General features: G+C 46.8%; 1 protein-coding gene across 2 annotated transcripts in view; it reads right to left on the reverse strand.

Annotated features, from left to right (window-relative positions):
- The window catches only part of FURIN (furin, paired basic amino acid cleaving enzyme), a 218,411-nt gene that overhangs the window by 33,726 nt on the left and 172,576 nt on the right, over window positions 1-12,109 (reverse strand). The gene's annotated exons all lie outside the window — the stretch shown is intronic.

The following is a 12,109-nucleotide window of genomic DNA, read 5'->3' on the forward strand; positions in this document are numbered from 1 at the left end:
AAAGACTGCGAGAGGCGGTTGAAACGTCGTGGCATCTGATGAATAAAGCCTGACACGCTTTCATCTTATTCGTTGTGCTGCTGTTTTGTTGAATTGGAGATATATATATATATATATATATATATATATATATATATTCATTAGCTGAGTACCCAGCGTTGCCCAGTTTTTCCTTCCTCATCCTTGTTGGGGAGGAAAATCAACAAAAAGGAGGAAGCTTTTGATTTCATATCCCATCCTCCTGTCCGATCCTCCTATCTTTGTGAGATGGGGTGTGGCTTGCAAGCCGGATTGACACATTCACCAGTAGATGCAGAGCGGAGCTTGTGGAGTAAGGTACTGGAAGTCCCATATACTCGCATGGGACAAAAACCCATCTTTTTTATGTAAGGGTTGATTTAACTATTATATCTTTTTATTTGACATATAAGTAATAAGTGTACCAGGTATTACTGAAATATCTCCAGCCGTACGGAAGTTATGTGGGAACATACATTTCCCATTGATTTGCATGGGACTTCAAACAAAAACCCCAACCCTCACAAATGGGGGTAGTTAAGGGTTAAATAAACTATCCTATATTTTAAGTGGACATATAAGTAACATGTGACCAAGTATTATCGAAATATCTCCAGCCGTTTGGAAGTTATGCAGTAATATATATTTCCCATAGACTTGTATGGGACTTTAAACAAAAACCCAGACGCTGGCAAATGGGGGTGAGTAAGGGTTAAATTACCTATCCTATGTTTGTTGTTGACATAAGTAACGTGTGCCAAGTTTCATGTTAATAGCTTTAGCCGTTGGACGTGCTGCTGGAGCATACACATACATACACACTGGCCCAGATTTATCAAACTGTGTGAGAGAAAAAGTGGAGTGATTTTCCCACAACAGCCAATCATAGCTCAGCTAACCAGCTCTGGTAAAGTGAAAACTGAGCTGTGATTGGCTGTTGTGGGAAAATCACTCCACTTTTTCTCTCACACAGTTTGATAAATCTCAGCCATTGAGTTTTATCTATTTATATATATAAAACTCAACGTATGTATGTATGTATGTGTGTACCGTATTTATCGGGGTATACCACGCACCGGCCTATAACACGCACCCTCATTTTACCAAGGATATTTGGGTAAAAAAAGTTTTTTACCCAAATATCCATGATAAAATGAGGGTGCGTGTGTGCGCGTGTATACCCCGATATACCCCCAGGAAAGGAAGGGGGAGAGAGGCCGTCGCTGCCCGCTTCTCTCCCCCTGCCTTTCCTGGGGTCTAGAGCGCTGCTGTCGGCCCTTTTCACCCCCTGGTTATCGGCGCCGCTGCCCGTTCTGTCCCCCTGACTTTCGGTGCCGGGGCGATAGCCAGGGAGAGAGAAGCGGCGCCGACAGCCAGGGGGAGAGAAGGGGCAGCGGCACCCATTGCCGGCGCCGCTGCCCCGTTGCCTCCCCCCATCCCCGGTGGCATAATTACCTGAGTCCGGTCCGCGCTGCTTCAGGCCTCCGTCGTGCGTCCCCAGCGTCGTTGCTATGCACGGCACGGCGCTCTGACGTCATGCGCCGCGCCGTTCAGCGCATAGCAATGACGCCGGGGACGCACGACGGAGGCCTGGAGCAGCGCGGACCGGACTCAGGTAATTATGCCACCGGGGATGGGGGGAGGCAACAGGGCAGCGGCGCCGGCAATGGGTGCCGCTGCCCCTTCTCTCCCCCTGGCTGTCGGCGCCGGCACCGATAGTCAGGGGGACAGAACGGGCAGCGGCGCCGATTACCAGGGGGTGAAAAGGGCCGGCAGCAGCGCTCTAGACCCCAGGGAAGGCAGGGGTAGAGAAGCGGGCAGCGACGGCCTCTCTCCCCCTGCCTTTCCTGGGGGTGTATCGGCGTATAACACGCACACAGACTTTAGGCTAAAAATTTTAGCCTAAAAAGTGCGTGTTATACGCCGATAAATACGGTATGTTCCAGCATCACGTCCAAACGGCTAAAGATATTAACATGAAACTTGGCACACGTTACTTATATGTCAACAACAAACATAGGATAGGTGATTTAACCCTTACTCACCCCCATTTGCCAGGGGCGGGGTTTATGTTTAAAGTCCTATACAAGTCAATGGGAAATATATGTTACTGCATGACTTCCAAACGGCTGGAGATATTTCGAGAATACTTGGTCACATGTTACTGATATGTCCACTTAAAATATAGTATAGTTAATTTAACCCTTAACTACCCCCATTTGTGAGGGTTGGGGGTTTTGTTTAAAGTCCCATGCAAATAAACTGGAAATGTATGTTCCCACATAACTTCTGTACGGCTGGAGATATTTCAATACCTGGTCACATATTACAGGTCGGAATATGAGGACGGGAAAGGAGGTCGGGAAAGGAGGTCGAGATAGGAGGTCGGGAAAGGAGGTCGGGAAAGGAGGTCGGGAAAGGAGGTCGGGATAGGAGGTCGAGATAGGAGGTCGAGATAGGAGGTCGAGATAGGAGGTCGAGATAGGAGGTCGAGATAGGAGGTCGAGATAGGAGGTCGAGATAGGAGGTCGAGATAGGAGGTCGAGATAGGAGGTCGAGATAGCAGGTCGAGATAGCAGGTCGAGATAGCAGGTCGGGGAAAGGATGACGGGAAAGGATGACGGGAAAGGATGTCGGGATATGAAGTCAAAAGATTCCTCCTTTGTTTATTTTCCTCCCCAACAAGGATTAGGAAGGAAAAACCGGGCAACGCCGGGTACTCAGCTAGTATATATATATAAAACTCAACGTGTGTGTGTGTATGTATGTTCCACAAAAACTTTCAAACGGCTAAAGATATTAACATGAAACTTGGCACACATGTTACTTATATGTCAACAATAAACATAGGGTAGGTAATTTAACCCTTACTCACCCCCATTTGCCAGGGGCGGGGCTTAGGTTTAAAGTCCAATACAAGTCAATGGGAAATATATGTTACTGCTTAACTTCCAAACGGCTGGAGATATTTGGATAACACTGTCACATGTTACTTATATGTCCACTTAAAATATAGGATAGTAAATTTAACCCTTTACTACCCCCATTTGTGAGGGTCAGGATTTTTGTTTAAAGTCCCATGCAAATCAATGGGAAATGTATGTTCCCATATAATTTCCGTAGGGCTGGAGTGATTTCAATACCTGGTACACATATTACGGGTCGAGATATGAGGACGGAATATGAGGATGGGTTAGGAGGTGGGGACAGGAGGTGGGGACAGGAGGACAGGATAGGAGCTCGAGATTGGAGGTCAAGATGGGAGGTCGAGATAGGAGGTCGGGATAGGAGCACGGGATATGAGATCGGGAAATGAGATCGGGGACAGGAGGTGGGGACAGGAGGCGGGGACAGGAGGCGGGGACAGGAGGCGGGGACAGGAGGCGGGGACAGGAGGACGGGACATGACAACAATATATGAGGACTGGATATGAAGTCAAAAGCTTCCTCCTTTGTTTATTTTCCTCCCCAACAAGGATAAGGAAGGAAAAACCGGGCAATGCCGGGTACTCAGCTAATATATATATATATATCTCCATCAGATATTTCTAGGAAGTCTACAATGCTGAGTACTACAGGACATTCACAACAATGGTGTGTACTGTTATCACACTAAATAAAGTACAGTAGAGGATTATTGAACATCTATTACTTATAAAGATGCATCAAAGAAGGACATTTTGTTTTAAAGCATGTATCAAAGTAAAACACATCACAAAACCGTAAGCTGCAAAGTATACTAAACGGCCATGACTAAAAGGATGGCACAAGTAGTCAGCACTTTTAAGCCACAGCATAAAAAGTCAAGTGCTGTGAACAGCATATCCTAAGGGGCCACAAACATAAGAATGCTGCCTACGCCACATAAAACTGCACAGAGCAGGTTTCTTCTCGCATGCAGTTCTCCTGGGTATCATTTGTTACAGCAAAATTCCTGGTTGGTTATAGTCCTACAAATTTTTACAAGTAGACTATTTGGGAAAAGCTTATAAATCAACCCTTAAAGCCGCAAGTTTACTGGACCATGAAAAAAAACCATTTAATGCTATGTTGGATCCCACAAAAGCTAGATAAGCAAGCGGAAACATAGGTCTAAACAATCATATAGCATAAGCAATTTCTATATTTAAGAGGGAGATATAAATACCAGAACACGATGTCTGACGAAATAATACATTACTGTCCATGTAATTATCCAGCATGCAGCCTGCCTTATGTGTCACATCACCCAACCAACAAAAGGGCCATTAATGTCTCAGACACTATTTGTTGCTATGGCACATTGCCTCTGCTTGAAATAAAAAAATGGATTTTATGTACACTATAGTGCTTGTCCACTGTAATTATCTGCACTTCTGTCCAGGCAGTGGGAGACTACTTCTGAATATGTAGGGCCCATTTACACAGAAGAATTTAAAAGTGAAGTCCAGCATATATATTCTGCTTGGAAATTCCAGTGCAGCAGCTTCCCATTGTTTTCAATGGGATTCTACTGCACTGGGGCTAGCACTCCTCTGACTGATAGGACAGGAGAGAGCACAGAGGAGTCCTCTCAGACAGGAGAGAGCACAAAGGAGTGCAACCCACCCTCACTTACTGGACTGTGTCCATTCCTGTGGTTCAGCTTGGACAAAGCCATGATTTTATAAGCCATGATTTTTATGAAAAGGAAATAAAATTTTCTTATGAAGTATATTAGAAAGGTTAATGTTTTGCCAAGATGGTACAACATATACAAAGTTTTGGAATCTGACAGTGCCCATTAAAGTTAGGTAATTGACTGGGCCATTCTAGTAGCTTTATTTTTCTTCATATAATCCATTTGAGAAGTTCCTCGTCTGTGTGTTTAGGATCATTGGGGTTAATTACTAATGTGTTTCCGATGTTTTTTTTGTTGGGTCTTGCGGCTGAATTAAGGTAAAAAGTGGGGAGTAGCCGCCCAGGAAAGGGGCACATCTCCAAGAAAAGGGCCATGAAGCAGAGAAAAGGGGCATGTCCCCAACATATTTACTAAGGTTTCCACATAAAATGTGGTTGGTTTGAGCTCAGGAAAAGGAGTTAATTCTCTGGTTCCTTCAGCTTCAGCCTCTGTTAGCCAATAGCCTTTTGGATGTGTCTATTTATAGTCAGCCTAGCCTAAGCGTGGGTGATTATCCTCATTATTCCCTGACTTTCTGCTATGCTGGACATGCTGCTAACTTGCTACTGCCATGCGGCTAATGGAGGCTGGGTGAAACTCTTCTTATTTGAGCTTTTAATCTACTATTTCTGTTTTAGCATGCACTTTGTATTTTCTGGTTGTAGCCTTGTTTTGGTATGCTCTTAGTAGATTTTAAGCGGTGTTAGTTTAGTCGGTTTTGGGATTTGTATATCCTTTCTGTTAGGTGTCTGTTCACACTGTGCATTCTCTTGTATCAGTTTATGTGAAGTTCTGTGTTTTATATTTGTTTTCCTACTGGGCCAGCATCCTGACCACACTGCGGTGTGTGTGCCGCTGGTCAGTAGTCTATTTGGATTTATTATTAATGGCTATGCCTATAGTGGATGGAGTGTCCAGTGTGAACACTGTCCTATGTTAAGCATCCCCGTTTCTGCTCCATGGGGGCAATCCTGTCTACTGGAGGTTTTCTGAGGGATTGTGATTCCTGTCTTTTTCAGTGTGTACTGTGTTCTATAATTATATTGTGTGTATCTAGATATCCCTGTTACCTGTCCATGGGGAATACGGGGAATTGAAAATTAGTACAAGATATATATTCTTACACCTCTCAGCAGGAATGTTGGACCACTCTTCCTTTGCAAACTGCTCCAGGTCTCTTATTGGAAGGGCGCCTTTTATCAACAACAATTTTACGATCTCTCCACAGGTGTTCAATGGGATTTAGATCTGGACTCATTGCTGGCTGCTTCAGAACTCTAACAAAGTATAAATCTTATACTTGGAGGTGTATAAACTCCACATTTAATGCACCTTGATCATTATTAGGGCAGCATTAAGGTCCACCTGTGAGGCAGTCAACATATCATCCGACTTTGGTGGGGCTTATAGTCTGCCTCCCATTCTATGTGTGCCCAGCCACACTGGAGGTAACTGGGAGCAGTCTGTTAGTCGGACCTAATGCTACTGTAATTGCCCACTGGCCCCTGGTTTTGCTTATCACGCACGGGTAGGTTAGAGTTAGGTCCCGTGTCACTTGAGAAACCTTGGCGTTGGTGTGTGGGCTCAGGTATGTCCTTAATATAAGGATATACTGGCTAATGTCTCAATTTTAACATCAGTGTTGAGGGTTAGCTAATGTCATTGTTCACATCTACTAGTAGTGCACCTAAATTCCCTTATTGTACACTTCAGAACTCTCCAGCGCTTTGTTGCCATCCATTTCTGGGTGCTTTTTGACGTATGTTTGGGGTCATTGTCCTGCTGGAAGACCAAGATCTCGGACACAAACAGAGCTTTCTGACCCAAAATCCGTTGGAAATCCTCAGATTTCGTGATTCCTTGCACACATTCAAGGCACCCAGTGCAAGAGGCAGCAAAACCACCCGAACACATAATTGAATCTCCACCATAATTCACTGTAGGTACTGTGTTCTTTTCTTTGTAGGCCTCATTCCATTTTTGATAAGTGTGAAGCCTAGTTAGGCTGTATTTGTGAGAGGGGCGGTAACATCTCCACCCCCCTCGCACGTCAGGCGGCACATAGGGTTGTGGGCGGGGGCAGGGGTATATAACGCCCCTACCTCCTATCAGTGGGCCGTTCCTGACGTTTGCGGACGTTGCCCTGCCTGGCAGGGAACACAGACTTCAAATCTCCCGCCAATATTTGGAGCTCCGCCAGTCCGACTACTGAAGCTTCGTTGTTCCGGTGGTGGTAATGTATAGGGAGATTGCTGGCATAGGAGGTGCGGCATGGGCGACAGGGGTTCCGGGAGGCAGAGGCTAAGCGCAGCTTCTGTCAGACGGGACCCCACAGCATCAGCGCAGTTACACTGGGGGGAACTGCTGAAGGAGTACGGCCAGGCTGCGGTGGTTCTGTCTGAGGCAGCGTGCTACAAGGCAGTTTAAGTTACCCCCACCACGCTCCGTGTTTGTGAGCACGAGCTTCCTTTCCTCAGCTGTCGGCAGTTGCCAACCTCGGTGCGCAGGGGAGACAGTGCTGTCTGCTGGTATATAATGCAGCCGGGCCGTTCGTGGTAATGTCTGCTGTATAAGCCTCTCGAGCCAGGCTGCTAACTGTTGTATAATCAGATGGTATGGTGCACAACGTACATTTCAGGGCAGCTCCTCTCTAATTTGGGTGTCTCATTGTCAATATCGGGCTAATGTTACTTTTGGGGTCTCTTTATCATGAATTTGTTGCAACCGTTGAATTGTTTTCTGTGAACTGTATCCCCGCATTTACCTTACAAACTCACCCCTGCTCTACAACTACACTTAACCTGCCCAACTCTCCTATACATATCAATGTATTCTCGGGGGCTGCGGTTGGGTGTGTTTTTTTTACACCGCGTGGCCGGGATGCCTGGCGGTGCATCTCTGGTTGCCGGGGCTCTGTAGTGGGCTCCCACTCCTGCTCCTCCAGCGCGGTGGAGTGAGAGACGGGACAACCAGACATCGCTCCTGTATCATGCCATGTCATATCATGCCAGGTTTAGAACACGTCTGCTTTCCATAGTTACATGCGAAAAAAAAAAAAAGTTTTGCATCACATACACTTCCAGTTGTTGCATGGGCCGGTGCCCTCATCTCTGTACGGCTTATGCACTTATGGGTTGCTAATTTTAGGACATTGGTGCTGCGCTTTCACTTTTATTGGTCACGCACAGCAGCATACCAGTTTCAATTATTACTTGGTCACACGCTCATAGCGTTTTCTTACAAATCCCAGATTGGTATGTCATGGCGTTTACGCGATCATTGTCGCCCACCACACGTTTTGCTCATACAACCATGGCATCCATACTATTTCACAGGCGCATGGGTTATATGGGTCTTACATGTGCACCTTTTCACACTGACCACACGGGCAAGGCATCTCACTGCTGGTACCTCCATTACTTGACGCATCACGCAGGGTACACTGCTCGTACATCCATAGTATATCTACGGTTCACACGCATGGCACACAATAGTCATCTGGCCATACGCCATAGCATTCATACTTGGCAATCTCTTTCATTCCATTTAATCTCTTAGTTGTATTCCCATACGCACAGCAGTTCACACTGTCCACACTCATGTCACTCATGCGTCTACACGTTCTGGCATCTACATTTCTCATGTTCATTCTATATAGTGGCACATCACGGCTGGCATGCATACTGTTCACATGCTCATGGCTTTCCATACTGTTCATACGTTCACGGCATTTACACTGTCCATGCGCTAACAGCATTTATACTGTTCATACACGCATGGTTTCTTACCCATGGGTTTGTACACTGTTGCACACGCTCACGAATTTTACTCGGTTCACACACGCATCGCTGTATAGCGTTCACACGCTCACGGCATTCACACTGGGTATACGCTCTTGGTTTTCAGTACACACATCATAGCATTCACACTATTTCATACGCTCTTGACATTAAAATTGTCCACACGCTCAAAGCGTCCACACCGTACGCATTTGTCCAGACGTTCATAGCTCTACACTGTTCATGTGCCGTGGCTTTTTTTTCACTGGGCAGTTGCGATGGTTTTTACACGGGTCCATGCGCGCTGGCGGTTATTTCATGCATTATGCTCACGGCATTTCATTTCTGTTGGTACGCTCAGGACATCTACATGATTGTGGCATTCATGCTGGTCATAAGCCAGGGCAGCTATACTCGCACCAGTTACACTGCATACACTCATGTCATTAATACTGCCCATACGCTTGGTATTCATACGGATCGCATACCCACAATATTCATACTGCGCACACACCCACAGGTTTGCTGTCATATGCACATGGCGTTTTGCACCTTTTCATATGATCACATCACACATACTGGTCATGTGTCGGCGTCAACACCGTTGCATTCACTGCTTGGCCGCTATGCTGGTCATAAGCTCAGTATCTATAGTGGCCATGCGCTCATCGCATGCACATATGTTCATGGCATCATCACTGTGTTCGTTAACCACACTGTTTTCACACGCTATTAGCATTTTTTTTTTTTTTTTTTACTGTCATTTGCTCATGGCTTGCACACGGTTCATACACGCAGTCATACTGTCCACATGCAATGGATTTTATTTTGATCATATGCAATGGTATCTATACCGCTTATCCGCTCATGGCATTTACACGGCCACATGCTCTTGGCATTGACATTACGTTTTTGCCATTCGTACTGCACATACGCTCATCAGCATCCATACCGTTGCATTTGTCCTTAGCTCTTTCGGTGGCATAAGCTCACGGTTCTTTGCTGATCATGCACTCTCGTTGATCAGACAGCCATTGCTTTTCATGACACACATGCACTCTTGCCGAGGGACTGGTTGTGCATGTGTGGTGCTTTGTTTCTCTGTGTTTCACGCGCCTCGGGCTTTCGGGCTGTTCAGACGCTCATGGTGTCAGTGCCATGCGAAGGTGCATGGCATTGGCGAGCTGGTAGTGCTTGGTTTAGTGTATATACTCATAGTTTCATTGTACATTATGGGTGCTTCCATGCAATGTATGCAGTAATAGTACACATACACGCATACCATCACACGACTCACACACTCTTAACTTCGCGTCGCCCACGCTGGGACTACGTTATAGTTCCCATCACTACCACGCCTTCTGAGCAATAACATCACGACACACAGGTTGTTTAACCTGTCATGTCTGCCACGTCTGCAGGAGGAGGCACCATGCAGATTATTGTTACCGACACGTTCTTCAGAGCAATAACATCACGACACAGGTGATTTACCTGTTATGCCTGCCACGTCTGCAGGGAGAGGCAGCACGCAGGTTATTTGTTACTGACACGTCTTCAGAGCAAGTACATTATGACACATAGGTGGTTGTTTTCCTGTTATGCCTACCACGTCTGTAGGGGGATGCGCCACGCAGGTAATTGTTACTGACACGTCTTCAGAGCAATAACGTTATGACATATAGGTGGTTTCTTTACCCGTTATGCCTGCCACGTCTGCAGGGGGAGGTACCACGCAGGTTATTGTTACTGACACGTCTTCAGAGCAATAACATTACGACACACAGGTGGTTGTTTTCCCGTTATGTCTGCCACGTCTGCAGGGGGAGGCACCATGCAGGTTATTGTTACTGACACGTCTTCAGAGCAATAACATCACACCACACAGGTGGTGGTTTTCCTGTTATGCCTGCCACGTCTGCAGGAGGAGGCACCATGCAGGTTATTGTTACTGACACGTCTTCAGAGCAATAACTTCACGACGCATAGATGGTTGTTTACTTGTTAGGCCTGCCACGTCTGCAGGGGAATGTACCACGCAGGTTTTTGTTAGACACCTCTTCAGAGCAATAACATCATGCCACATAGGTGGTTGTTTACCAGGTATGCCTGCCACATCTGCAAGGGAGGTACCACGCGACAATTGTTACTGACACGTTTTCAGACCTATTACGTTACGGCACATAGGTGGTTTCTTTACCCATTATGCCTGCCACGTCTGCAGGGGGAGGTACCTCACAAGTTATTGTTACTGACACGTCTTCAGAGCTATAACATTACGCCACACAGGTCGTTGTTTTCCCGTTATGCCTGCCACGTCTGCAGGGGGAGGCTCCATGCAGGTTATCGTTACTGACACGTCCTCAGAGCAATAACATCACGACACATAGGTGGCTGCTTACCTGTTATGCCTGCCACCTCTGCAGGGGGAGTTGCCACGCAGGTTATTGTTACTGACACGTCTTCAGAGCAACATTCCGAATTAGGTTTGTTACCCTTAATGCTTGCCACGTCCGCAGGGTAAGGCTCACGCGGGTCTACACTACTGACACAGTCGCAAGGCAATAGACCGCGGGTGAGCAAAAGCAACTCGCCACACACATGGGGTCACCATGTGTGACAACACGTCTGCCAGGGGATACACCATACAGGTTATCACCAACATGTTTGCAGCATTGTTACTGACACGTCTTCAGAGCAATAACGTTATGACACATAGGTGGTTTCTTTACCCGTTATGCCTGCCACGTCTGCAGGGGGAGGTACCACGCAGGTTATTGTTACTGACACGTCTTCAGAGCAATAACATTATGACACACAGGTGGTTGTTTTCCCGTTATGTCTGCCACGTCTGCAGGGGGAGGCACCATGCAGGTTATTGTTACTGACACGTCTTCAGGGCAATAACATCACACCACACAGGTGGTGGTTTTCCTGTTATGCCTGCCACGTCTGCAGGGGGAGGCATCATGCAGGTTATTGTTACCGACACGTCTTCAGAGCAATAACTTCACGACGCATAGATGGTTGTTTACTTGTTAGGCCTGCCACGTCTGCAGGGGATGTACCACGCAGGTTTGTTACTGACACCTCTTCAGAGCAATAACATCATGCCACATAGGTGGTTGTTTACCAAGTATGCCTGCCACATCTGCAGGGGAGGTACCACGCGACAATTGTTACTGTCACGTTTTCAGAGCTACAACGTTACGACACATAGGTGGTTTCTTTACCCATTATGCCTGCCACGTCTGCAGGGGGAGGTACCACACAGGTTATTGTTACTGACACGTCTTCAGAGCAATAACATCACGCCACACAGGTGGTTGTTTTCCCGTTATGCCTGCCACGTCTGCAGGGGGAGGCTCCATGCAGGTTATCGTTACTGACACGTCTTCAGAGCAATAACATCACGACACATAGGTGGCTGCTTACCTGTTATGCCTGCCACCTCTGCAGGGGGAGTTGCCACGCAGGTTATTGTTACTGACACGTCTTCAGAGCAACATTCCGAATTAGGCTTGTTACCCTTCATGCCTGCCACGTCCGCAGGGTAAGGCTCACGCGGGTCTGCACTACTGACACAGTCACAGACCACGGGTGAGCAATAGCAACCCGCCACACACATGGGGTCACCATGTGTGACAACACGTCTGCCAGGGGATACACCATA

Source organism: Hyla sarda, chromosome 4 (genome assembly GCF_029499605.1).
Source record: "Hyla sarda isolate aHylSar1 chromosome 4, aHylSar1.hap1, whole genome shotgun sequence".
In the NCBI taxonomy this organism is placed as follows: domain Eukaryota; kingdom Metazoa; phylum Chordata; class Amphibia; order Anura; family Hylidae; genus Hyla; species Hyla sarda.